General features: G+C 41.8%; 1 protein-coding gene across 1 annotated transcript in view; it reads right to left on the reverse strand.

Moving 5' to 3' along the window:
* necab2 (N-terminal EF-hand calcium binding protein 2) overlaps nt 1-14,077 on the reverse strand; it is a 106,106-nt gene that overhangs the window by 86,179 nt on the left and 5,850 nt on the right. The window lies entirely within an intron of this gene.

Below are 14,077 nucleotides of genomic sequence, written 5' to 3' on the forward strand. Positions count from 1 at the left end.
TAATTTCCTTGGCCTTTTGGTTTCAATATTTTTCTGTCTCATAACAGTAATCAATAATTCGCGGGTGGAAAAAGCTTGTCTGATGACGCAAACATGCATTTTCTACTAAGGGTTATATTTCGTGCAGTCAATATTAGGTTTAAGTGCTTTTTGGTTAGTTTGGTAAGTCTATGAACAAGCTCAGTGTTTAGAGGCTTGTTTACACCTCTAACAATAAGGTTCAGCAGGCCATTACATCTTTATGCTTGGGTCTACACCAGAGCTTTTTCACTCCGATGATAATCTTTGTTTGGGAAACCTGTGGTCCAAGGCTCGAAAACTGTCGCTGGAGGACGCAAACAGGAAGTATAATGTTGCCATGGATTCAGCTAATTCATCTGTGAGCTACAACTTGAGCCCTGATGTTTTGGCATATTTATATATATTTTTATATTTTCTGAAATTGGCATCATTAAAAATCATTAAAAGAAGGTGTAATTACCGATTAGAACTTCCTGTTTGAAAGGTACCCGTGCACTACAGACAGCTTTCACTGGATTACTTTGACACTGAAGAAAACTGAAAAACGTGATCTTAGGCAGTCTGACTTATGACTCTGAGAAAGAGTACACATTTGATGCAAATTGCAGCAATTGGGAAGCTTGAAAGTACCCTCATTGCCTCAATGAGGGCTGAAGCGGAGGAATAAAAATAAAGAAAAAATATTATTCAATGCTGCCATGTCCACTGGAAAGTCTGGACATGACAACCCTTATGAATGCACTTCAGTTAATAAAGACTCTGCACTGATCTTTGTGTGACTGTTTTTGCAATGAGGCTTATTTTCATAGAAAGGGGCCAATTTTGCACTAAATGTATGCATGTTACATCATTTGAATATGTGCAAATAAGCGCAGGAGCACCGGGACTCCATTGGCTTGGCAGTTACACGGTTTCTTTCAGTCTTATTTGTGCAGGTTTAGCGGAACGCAGAAGCCACAGCGAATCCTGTTGTGAATTCGCCCGTGATAGCTTTACGTGCTTTGGAGAGGAGATCAGCAGCCGGAGGAAGGATGGAGAGAGGAAAGCCAGTTTAGAACAGGCCCTGTTACACAGGCACGCGGAAAAAACAGTTTCACACGCTATCTGAGAGAGAAGTAGAGGGATGCACAGTGAGAGGCCAAGGGAACAGGAAGCTGGGAGAATATGAGGGAAGCGTTGGGAGGACAGGGAGCAGAACATACAGAAGGGGGTGCAGTGAGGAGAGAGAGAAGGATGAAGGTGCCAAATGCCCACTCATTCCACAGGCGGCTCAGCTTTGCCTCAGCAGTGCTGCCAAATTTGGCTCCACCGGGGGGACTTGCCACGAGAGCACCAAGGCCGTTTAAAAAGCCTTGGTGCAGCTTGCACTGCAGAGAGGGAGGGGAGGGGGGGGGGGGACAAAGGCAGATCCAACAGGAGAGACGAGAAGGCCAGAAGGGAAGGAAACTCGGTTGATTGAAAGGATTTCTTTTGACTGATATGAAGGAAGAAGAAATTAAAACTTCCAATAGGTCTTCCGGACTCTATTTGTTCTCAAGAAAATCATAAAATATCTGTGGTACAAATGAAAAGAAACTCAAACTTTGGTTGCCTCTTGCAAAGTTCAGATATTTTTGAATCTTTTGAAATCCAAAACCAGAGGCTAATAGATAAAAGACATATCATATTCTACTCTTACTGTATTTGATTTCAAAATGTTGTGCCCAAATCCAACCATCCTCCTATCATGCTTCTAAAATTAAGAAATCTGTATCTAAAGGCTTCCATTTTGGCAGTTTCTATGCCGTCCAAATACATCAAGTGAACGAGGAGAAAGGAGGCGGGATTGATCCGGACCCAGTGGAGGGCAGAAAAGCGGCAGGTGAGGCAAACGTCTTCAAAGGGCGTCTTAACTCCCGAGCCTTTGATCCAAATCCAGACGACCAAGACGGCGAACAAAGAGACCCCAATCCTCCCCGCTCTCCTCCCTCCCGCGTTCTTTCTGCTGCAGGCCACCAAAGGAACCCGCACACAATCATTTTACTCTCCGCATCGCATCACTCCTGCAAGTAACTCGTTCACACCTGCTGTCGTGTGGTTCTGTGCGATCGTTGCTGATGACTCATTCTGTAGACATAGAGTGTCCATATAGATACTATCGTATCACACTGGAGAAAAATGTCTCTTTGCTCCCTGCAAATTCAGAAGGAATAGTTTGACATCCCTCTCTAATACTGTCCGTACAGTAAATATGAAGCTACAACCAGCAGACGTTGAGCTTAGCTGAGCTTAAAGACTGGAATCAGGGGGCCTCTGTAAAGCGCACTAATTGACATGCTGTACAGGTACCTCGCTCTACAAGTGCTGTAGTGGTATGCTCTTTATGTTAAGCTAAGCCGCTGACAATCACATTTACCGAAAACATACGAGAGTTGTATTGATCTTTTTATCCATCACTGGGCAAGAAAGCTCACATGCATAAACTCGTCAAACTATTGAGCTTTAATTCCTCATCTCGCATGCTTCATCAGGATCATTTCTGTATGTCGATGATTTGGTTGAAGACTTTCAAATATTATTTTATGAATGAATTATTTTCTCTCTGCTACATATTCTGCCCATAGTGTGCTTGACTTGACAATATGATGTATAAAAGATATTAAAGAAGTCTTTCTAGATTTCAAGCGGTAATGTCATTAAAGTACGCATATTTTACACACGGATTCATGGATGATAGAGATGCATCTCAACAATGTGGGATGATGCGCTCAGGTTAACACACTGTAATGTAAACTCCACATGTGCTTCTCATATCCAGGGTCTTGCTGTCCAGGGATTACTGTACTGCCCATCCTTAGTAAAAGAGCAGTATGATGCTATGAGGATGTTATTGTGTGTGCCAAGATTTGATACGGCTAGCGATGTTAGAGAATTGTGTTTTTAAAAGCCACATATTCCTTCACAGTAGCCACTTTTAGATAGTCCAGCACTGAGACGCATTTATTTGCCTCGTAAAACAGAGAACAGGTGTAGCTCACACACTTCTGTTATCATAGGGTTACCTTGCAATGCTTCACACAACAGATGTTTCACCTTGAAGACAAAAAGCCACTCTTTGTCTGAAGCTAATTGAGCTGGAAAAAAACGAGTTGAAACAGAGTTTCTATTTCTTTTCTTTCACTTTGCGTTTCAGCGCTGTACAGAGCTTTAATTAAGTTGTTTTTGAACAACTAGCCGCCCGTCCACAACCCTGCGGCAAACACACACCGAGACGCTGAGGGAATGCGCAAGAAGAAAACTTTCTATCGCCTCCGACTTTCTCTGCAATCACTCATTTTGAACGCAAATATGGCCGATCCCACAACCGCAAGCATTTGTCAAGGTTTGTTTACTTCGTCAGACGAGTCCACGAAGCACAAGATGCTTGTTTGATGCATCAGTGCAGTGGTGAAGGGAAACTGTTTGCCTTGGTGAATAAGTAACATAATAAGGCATTTAACCTTTTTCCTATTGTTCAGGCACTCTGTAAACATGTCATTTTCTGTCTGTGTCATTGTCTGTGTCATTTTCACACTTCTAAATGGCATTTTCAGATTTCACTGATTTAGAGTGGGCATAATCTTACTCCCAGGTTTGAGAAATCAAATCTGTATCCATGTTACAACGAGGTAAAAGCAGGATTTCCCAACTTTCTTCTTTCTTTCTTCTTTCTACAGCAAAGACATTTTCCTCCCCTCGTCGCGCAGCACTCTGGGGCTTGTTAGCAACGGCATCGGTGATTAAAGACTGCAGGTAATTAGATACACATGACACCATTCTGACTGACTGGCTGACTGATGAGCTGTGCCGTGTGCCGGCAGACGAGCCCAATGTTTCAGGTTTATTGCTCACAGTCACAATTCTCCCCCACTCATTATTCCAGACAGATTTGTCTGTGAGCGCTGTGAATGATTTTGAGTTCCTGCTCTTCTTCAAAATGAAAAGTTACTCTCACCGGAGACATTCAAATATTTAGGTATTTATGGTAATAAAGTAGGCGTTTTACTATAGTTAGTGGGTTTTTTTAAGCCCATAAACCCCCAAGACATTAATTTTTTCATTTACATACTGGTTTACATACTAAACTTTAACATCTACTGGTTTCAGTCCATGTGTTCTGCCTGGTTTGACACGGATGCTCGATCTGCATATTTCCTGATTTACTACTTTAACATGTGAGGGGTGTGAGAGGCAGATGAAGGGGCTTTTACACTAAGTGCACACAAACTGGGGAGACTACCAGCTCGTCGATGTGAAGCCCGGCTGTCTGAAAACCGACACCCGGCCTGGCGTGACTACGTATCTGATGGAGTGATTGACCGTCTGCCAATTCAACACTTTGCTAATGAGCCGACCAATCATGCAACGGCATATTTAAATGAAATCAAGGTGTTGCAATTTCACTTTAAAAGGAGTTATTTGGGAATTTTGGCCAAGTTAGAAGAGAAGATCAATACAACCCTGATATCCGTCTATTAAATATAAAACTAGCCAACAGCCAGTTAGCTTAGCTTACAGCACAGGGGAGTTAGGACATTAACTGGTAAAATAAAACTCGGAATGGAGTCAAGATGGTTGGTTTCACCTGCCTCCAGCCTTACAATGAGCTAAGCTAGCCAGCTCCTGTCTGAAGCCTCATATCGTACAGACATGAGAGTGGTATCAAGCTTGTCATCTAACTCAAGGCACGAAAGCGAATACGTGTATTTCTCAAACTTCAATGTGCCGAGACGTCGACCTCAAAAACAGGTGTGAGAAACAGACCGTTAACCCAGCCCTCTCTTTGAGACCTGAGCACCAGTGGATCAGCTGGCTCCTGTTGAATAAACCATGAACTACATGCTCCAGTACGGGCCTTCATGCTGTATGTCTGCACTGCCTTCATTCCTCACTCCTGTCTCTCCCTCATGTCTGCTCCTCACCTGATTTATGTCTTGCTTTTCTCTCTGTCTCATTCTTTCTGTTGACAGCGACACACAACCGATTCATCCAAATCTTTGTCCTCATCCACCCTCACCTCCTATATTTATGTTCCTGCTACTTTGACACACACTGTCAATAGACCAACCTCCTGGAAGTTGGATGAAGTTACTTAATATAGTGCGAAAACAAAAGGAGTTCCTCTGGCAGGCAATGTAGATTAATGAACGGTCGTTGGGTGCTCTGCTCACACAAGAACGATGCTTCGGTACCAAGTCGATGCCAAAATTCTGAAGAAGTGACCATACAGAGCAGCCGAGGGAATTTGCATTTGCCCCTTTTCCCCTATTTTTCCCTGATAATGCTCCATTTTGAAAAACAAGTCTCTGTTGAAATTGGCAGGAGAAAAGTGCAACATCTGTTAACGTTATCAGACGGTGGGCAGCACAGTCCTGCGGAGCTAACACCTAACGTTAACGGCGGTAGCATTGAGTTTCATTATGATGCGTTCAAGCTCTATTCAGCAAAAATGACTATTAGGCCAAGGTACATTATAACTTATTACTTGGGGGTACATTATTATTTGGGGTGCCGTGGCTCACTGGGTTAAGAGGGTTGTCTGGGAACCGGAAGGTCAAAGGTTCGATCTTCGACTGGGACGTGTCACGTGTCGTAGTGTACCTGAGCAATACACTGAACCCCAGGCTCCCCGGGCGCCTGTCATTGGCAGCCCACTGCTCCCTATATACAGGGATGGGTCAAATGCAGAGACAAATTTCCCCCTTAAAGGGATCAATATATAGTATAATAATAATAAAAAATAACATTGTCATGATGTGTTCAAATCTAATCTTGTAAAACTTAGTTTTTAGCAAGAAGCCTGAATAGATACAGTTGTTTGATGGAGATGTTGAAAATAGAGAGGGAATTATGACGCATTAAACTTCCCACGACTAGCTCAAAGTGTTTTGTGTTTGTTTTTTATCGTGGTATCGAATTGGTTATCGAGAATTGTGACATTTACCAGACATTTCCACTAATGTCTGGTATTGTGACTTACTCTTCATCTCACTCAAAACAGTAAATGCTGAAAGTTGCTGCCGCAGCGAGCGTGAATGGGTTGACATTCACGAGAGAATATATCCGCCTAAAAAGTTTCTAGATTTGTCGCAAGGCTCCCATTTGAAAAAAAAAAATCACTTAAGTTGCCAAATCTAGATAGACAATGACAACACTCACTTTAAATTGTTTGGCAACCACTGAGAGAATGAACAAGAGATGACTGCAGTAATGGAAACTTGCTGTACTTCATTAGCTATGGCAGGGTGAATATATTGTTGACAGAGGGCTGTGATGGTTATCTAAGCAGTGACAGAGATCTGACTTATGAGTCTCCATAAATGAACAGAAGCTTGTTATGACCAGAGGAAAGAAGATAAATTGGGCATAGAAATCGGTAACACATCTCATCATCTCGTAGTACCGAGGTATCCTCAAAATAAATACCATCATAACATGGTAGATGTTGTTTTTTTTCTTTATTTCTCATATTCCTGTCAAAATGGAATATTTAGGTGAGATATAATTTGAGAGAGAATCGTTGCAAAGTGAATGATTCACACTTTCTCTTCAATAAGGGAGAGAAAAGCATTAAGTCTCAGTACCAGATGACATTGAGGAAAGAAAAAGGGGATAAGGCGCTCATTCTCAATCCCCAACATTTACATCTCTCTACTCAATTGCTTGTTCAGTCAGAATAAAAGGACTGAGTAGTATGACTACGCTGCCGTGACAGAATAAGAGAAGAAACAGAGAACCAGAAAGAGACGATCCAGGAAAAAGTGGACAGATTGACGGCTGATCTGATGGGTGGAAGTCGAGTGGACAGCAAAGAGCATTTGGGCACCACGTATCCGAACAACCAAAAATCACTTTCATTAATGTAACAGTGATGAGCTCTGTTTGGTAACACTGAACAGAAGCAGCTGCACCCTCCTATTTGCTGTTAGCTGTACGGTTGTAGTTATTTCCAGTCGTGACAGCGCGGATAAACAAGCCTCCCTAAACTCCGTCTGCTTTCTGTCTTACTGTCAAACACTGTGACGATAATTAGCAGATGGCTGACGAGTCACAAGGCAAGAAGCTAAATAAATAAATAAAGCTACCCGCTAACTGATGAGAACACAGATAGAACATTTCTGTGTCCTTGGTTGTATCAGTGTCTCTCCAACAAGTTGTCAAAAGTGCAAGATGTCATCCTGAAAATGAGGCACGGGCGCAGTTAAAGGCCACACAACTACGGCTGACACACACACACACACACACACACACACACAGAAAAAAAAAATAAGTGACATTTACTTGAAAAAAAGCTAGGTAACAATTTGCACTCAGAAATTCCGAGTAATTTTCACTCAGGAATTCTCAAGTTAAATTGACTTACTAGTAAGAATTGTTTTTTATCCAGAATTTGCAAGTAACTTTTACTTGCAAATGTCTCCCTTAGACATAAAATGTACTTAGCCTTTTATAGTAATCTTTACTCAGGCTACCTTTGCATCTAATTACAAAACCCCAGTAAAACTCAATTAGGTGTTTCATGTATATTTAACTAGCTTTTCTTTACTTTTTTAATTGAGAAATATTAAGTAATATTTACACAATATATCTTTTATCTACTACTACTCTACACAACTATTCAAATATGAATGTTGCATTTTTTAAACTGGGCTAGTTATTTAATAAAATTGTCTTAACATAAGGCTTCTACAAAACATGAAACATCTTATTTTAAACTACAGCAGCTTTACTTGTTAACTGGTGAAAGAGGTCACTGCTGACACACACAAATACCAACATATATAATCTGGTTGGCATTGCCAGACAAAACATTTCTAAATCAGTGCTGCCAATAAGAAATTTAAGAACACAAACGTTTAGTCATTTAACAAACTTTTAATTTGAAACAATGGGTATTGCTGGACAACACTTGGATACACAGATATAGCCCATGAGCAGAAGGCAGGCCTTCGCCACACTTTGACAGTCATCAAGAACCTCTTTTCCCTCGATGACGACGAACACGATTGTCAGGAGTGAAGCCTTTCTGTGTTGCATTTCCATGGATGACAAGGATCTTCATGACATGTTGAGCATAGTCCTCTTCAATGACATCTTTGAAATTCAAATTTACTAATGTTCATTTTTACGTCTTCGAGTCTGATGTGTTCTCAAAAAAGGACAATAGTGGGGGAAACTAACAAAAATATTGAAAGTGTTCAAATGCGTCATTATGTATCTATTCTCAGTGTATATGAGCCCAACATAATTTTATATAATATCAATATATGATATCCAAACTTTACCAGGCTGGGTGAATCCAGCATGGGTCTTGGTTCCTGCAACTCCGCCCTTTGTCCCAAGTATCTCCAGAAAGTTGGTAGTGCAATTCTCCAATTTCGACAAAAAGGTTCGCTCCAGATGAACTGTGGTTATTCTTCTGAACTCCTCATTGATCTGAAACAAAAGACAATAAAAAACAACATGATCAAGATGAGGTACCTAAAACAATTAATGCAGTAGTCCTCCCAGTATAATGTACTATTGAGCAGCAACAAACTACGACTTCAAATGTATATGTCAAGTTAATTAAACTATAACAGTACTAAGTTGATTTTACCTTATGTCAACTGTTGATGTCAACTTGCTGAGAGTGAACGTCCTTTAATATTCTGTGAAATATATAAAGAAATTATGTTAAAACATGAATGTTGATATGCGACACTAACTCAACACAGTACTGGCACCTTGTTTCATGCCCAAAGCCTTCATCATCAAGGACACCACATTGGATAGAGACATAAGAGACCAGTTTAAAACTGATGACAGAAATATAAGTTACTGTAAAAATATGTCAGAATATGATAGTGACAAAATAATGTTAAGTGTATTAGACTCGCTCTAAAGTCACTAATTCCACCACATATGGGATATATTTTAGCACATTTCCCTCATTCGACCTCGGCTGCACTTGAGGATGTCCGAGAGAAAGCGCGCTGTGTGCGTGACTCAGCACAGCAAAGCACCTGTGTGGCAGAAGTGGGCTTCACTTAACCGAAGTAATTCAGCCCCCCTCCCCCCCACGTCGACGGAGCGCAGCCGGTCGAGCACCGTGTCCCCAGGCCAACAACTTTTCAAGGGAGAACCCTGTAAAGTCGCGACCAAAACCACCAAAAACAGCCACAAAATGTAGCGCCGTGAGCCATGTCTGTAATGCTGCCCCAAGTTAGCTAGCATGATAGCCTAACTAGCTAGCACGCTAAACTGACCAGTTCGCTACTCTTCAGTGTTCACAACTCAAACACAGACTTGACCGAAGGCTCAACAGCAACGTAGAGCATTAATTAAACATATAACCTACCCCAAAGGCTCCCGTCCATGAAGTTCCTCTCCTCAGGTGAAACGCTGCCGTCCTTGTTCAGGTTCTGCTGTTCCGTCGTCTCGTTGACGAAAGGAGCGCGAAATCTCCTCTGACGTCACCCCGAGTACGCGCTATAGGTTGCCAGGTTTTACTCGTATTACCCAAGTACATTTTACTTTGTTGTGTCAGGTAGTGCATTCAATACAGTAGTTTAGTAGATATTACTTGGTGTGAATGATTACAATTTACTTATAAAAATGAGGATACATAATTACAAACAAATACCAAGTAACACATTAAGTAAAAGGTGATATTTTAAAGTAAATGCACTGAAATGATAATTTCTTGTAAAATTTACAAAAATAATCGAGGTAATAATTACAAGGCCAAAAACTCATTTTTTTCAGTGTAGTTTTCACTTAGCCTATATCACCTAATTAGACCTCAACTGTGAGGTGTCCAAAATCACTCCCTCATTCACCACTCACTATTTAATAGATATTCAAGAGATTTTTGGACACGGGACACTGAACGACTCATTCACTTCCGCTCAGTGGAAGTCTTTTTCTGTGTTTTGCTGTAATTTACTGTCAGGCTTGTCTTCTTTCTCTCTCTCTCCTCTCCTCTCCTCTGATCTCTGTGTTTCACCGAGGGCGGAGCTTACACGCAGCTGAGACGGCCCTTTGCAGTCCGCTAGCTTGTTGCTATCACTTTGTCGATTTGCTGCTCTGTTGTCAACAATGTTGGGCTGAAAGAAACGTGCATGCAGGCCGATATTATCGGTGGTGTTGTAAAAGTAACTAACTAACTGAAGCCTGCTAGCCGCTAGGAAAACCTTGTTTTTGTGGATACAGCACACTTTTAATGCACTATAAATAAACCTGTGCTTTTCCTACTGGTCAACATATCTTCCATTAAAAAAGGCCGATTGCACTATCAGAGTTTGGTGACCTCACATGAATCCCAGCATTATTATGCACAACAGGTTTTTTCGAGTCTAAAGCAATTAAAAAGGGAAATACAACTCGATTTCATTGAGTCAGCGTTTACAGAAAGCAATCCAATTAAAATAACCCACGTTATTATTTCATAACACTTCCATTCTACTTGCAAAGATTGTGTTTCAAACAACAGCAGCTCTGGTTCATATTGGAGGTGCTGCAGCAAGTGCAAACAGGAAACTAAGTGCTGTCAAATGATACAACTTTCATAGAATTATTGGCTGCTGAAACACTCCACCTGCTGCATAACAATGTCTTTGAGCCAGCCGCGATAACCACAAACAACACACACAGAATGCGCGCATAAATACACGTGCAAACAAGCTCATGCATACTGAGAGCAAGGGGGGGGGGGGGGGTATTCCACAGATGTTTTGTCAAAAGCCTGAATCTTTTAGGTTTTTATAATACCTTCAACTTTGTGTCTTTTCCCCTTAGTCACCTCAGTTATACACGGTATACAAATACTACAAAGGTATCGCAATACCGTGTGGAAAAAACGGTAGAAATACCACATCTTAATGGTACCGGTACTTTAAGAATGACAGTGTTTTAATAGGAGTTGTGTCGATGTGCGACAGCGGGGCAGTGCGTTTGTGCAGCGCTCTGCTTTAGAGGACTGCATTGGGATTGGGAACCCGCGGGTTAGCTAGCGCTAACCAGAAGTATGGAGTGAATAAATAAAGTTGACAAGTAGATAAAAGCAGGTCATGAACCTCACCGGATGCATGGTCTTTCTTTCAAAAACAAAACAAAGAAAATAACAACGCGCCTCTAATTACTGACCAAATTGACCGATAACATTAGATTCACCATCTTCACCATCGTGTTTCTCATTAACACGAAACAGACGGAAAGGAAAAGCAGTCTGGCGGCAAGAGTGACGTTCTCTTCACAAACACCACTTTGACACAACACAGCACTTTCTACAGAACTGACCCCCCTCCGTTTGGGCTGAGCCTCGAATGTTTACAACGCCTGGCACCGCCCCTGAAGCACACCATAGACTAGCCCACACACACACACACACACACACACACACACACACACACACACACATATATATATACAAAGCTCACTGATGCATGCAACTTGTATTTGAAGTCAAGGTGAATGCATAATGCACTCGCAAAAACACACACACACACACACTCCCTGTCTTGCTGTTTCAGCAGCTTAGGGGCAGAAAGGCCGGCCCTGAAATCAGTGCTATGAATGCAGAGACTGAACTCGGCCAATTAAACCTCAATTACTGACCCATTGTCAGACACACTCTCTTTTTCCTCTTCGCCCTGCTCTTCCATCTCTTTTCTCTCCGTTAGCCTCCACCCCATTTTTAGACTCTGCCACCCCCTGCCTCTCCTTCTGTCAGTCTCTCCCCTCCCCGCACCTCCTTTTCTTTTAACAATTCTCTCCTCTCCCAGTAAGCGTCTCCATGCTCCCTCTCTCACTCATTAAAACAGTTCCCAGTCTTCTCCCAGGAGAGAGGGGGAAGGATAAAAATAGCTCTTCCTCAGCTTCTGCGCGCTGGTTCTGTCTTTCCAGCATGCGTTCCATACATCAAATGACTATGTTTCCTCATGATAACCAGCGTTTCTTCTTCTCTCTTTTTTCCTCACTGACTCTCCGTCTCTCCATTCTCTTGTTCTGATGCTCCTCGCCCAACCACACTACATGCCTCTTTAAATTCAGTTTGTGGCTGTGCGTTTCCAGCAGCAATGGAGTTGTTGAAACAGTCCAAGAGACTGTTACACACACAATGCTACAAGCTAGCGTGGTGTTGGTATTTTGTTTAAATTTTTCTCTCACTTACACACACACACACGGTCAAAGACATCTTGTTAATTTATGCATGTTCTTATATATTTATGCAACACCCCCCACAAGATGCATAATCGATAATGAATGAAAAGAAGAAGTCTTTCACAAACTCAATCAGGAGACGTTTAAAGTGTTGCGTTCATGTTCACGTCCAAGAGTCAGCAGGCTATACATGCATCAAACACGTGACTTATAAGCCCCTCTATGTGCATGACATACACAAATACTTCCCTGTTTAAAACTAGGCCAGGTGTTCATTATGTTACATCACTAACAGCCACCCAGTAGGCATACCAGACCTGCACAAACATTCACAATCGCGTCAGCTTTCCAGGCAACCTGAGCCTGTATGGTTGCTGTCCGTGGTGCTGATTTTCTGTGCAACCGCAATATAACAACTACGTGAGTGGACTGACGGGCAGCTAAAGCACGGCATGCAAAGTACAATAAGCAATATCCACATCAGAAATTGCACACTGACTGACATGGGCAGTTCAGTCTTGTCAAAAATAATAATATAAAAAGCCGCTAAAGTTTAGCACTTCGTGTGTGCGGACATGTTGTTGGTCATTGAAAGTCCAAATCCCTCGCTTTTCCTCTCCGTACGCAGATCCAGTTTTGACGTCGGCCTGCCAACAAATGTAGTTATAAATTGCTTCTGGAGTGGTAGTTAAGTACAGCTGTTTTTTTAAACTAAAAAATTCCAAATCTCTGCCCTCCGTAACTGCACATGCTAATGTTGCTACTTCCTAACGGCGATATCAAAAGACGTAGCGTTAATCTGATTGGTGTGAGGCCAAAGGCCACAGCCTTGACTAATCACAGTTTGGCAGCATGACGTCGGCCTCATCTGATTGGTTAATCCTTCGATATTTTTTTGCCACAGGATGTTTGAAGAGCATGGACAGACGTAGGACTGCAGTCAAATGTGTCATCATTTAGAACGAAGTGTTTTTATTCAAAAATGACGACTACAGTCTGACCTCCAGGAGAATGGCCACCGCTTAATAAGATCAGCATGAAATGAACATGCACATGTTGTCGTGTCTTAACTGATGTTCCGTATCGGAGCAGTTGTTAATTATAAAATGTTGACAACAGTCTGTTGTAAAGGCACAATTGTGTCTTAGCACCAGGCAAGAATAAAAATGTTATCTACAACAATTATGTCAAAAGTTAAATCATCTGTAAAAACTGTTTATGTTCGCTAGTCTACTACTTCAGTTGATGAATAGATTTTACACACACACACACACACACACACACACACACACACACACACACACACACACACACACACACACACACACACACACACACACACACACACACACAGCTATTGCGCTAACAACTAAAGAAACAGAGGTCATACGGATGACTGAGCAGCGACTAAATAAACCGTCATGGTAGTGCATATTTAAGTGAACAGATCTCAAATACATTTTTGGAACATATAGAGCTGAAGAGGAGGCAAAGAAGAAAGAAAAACATACACACACACACACACACACAAGTGGACGCACTGGAAGAGCAAATGACCATCTGGCTGCTATGAAAGCGCAGCTTTTTTTATCCCGTTTCCTCATTAGTTAAATTATTTTTTAATCAACGACAGTGATGGAGATAAAAGAGGAGAGGAGCGAAAGGATGAGAGAGAGGAAAAATGGATAGAGCAGGGAGTAGAGCAAGTGTGGGGATGAAGAGAGGGAGAGAGAGAGAGAGAGAGAGAGAGAGGGAGAGAGAGAGAGAGAGACAGTTAATGCGATGCCAAAGGGTATAAACAAATTGCTCACTGGCAGAGCAAAACACAGCAATCTAAACTTTCCCCTTTTGAAAACACTTCAATGTCCTAAAAATACAGCACACAGCAGCAGCA

This window comes from Anarhichas minor, unplaced genomic scaffold (assembly GCF_050575085.1).
Source record: "Anarhichas minor isolate MPS153535 unplaced genomic scaffold, ASM5057508v1 ptg000090l, whole genome shotgun sequence".
In the NCBI taxonomy this organism is placed as follows: Eukaryota; Metazoa; Chordata; class Actinopteri; order Perciformes; family Anarhichadidae; genus Anarhichas; species Anarhichas minor.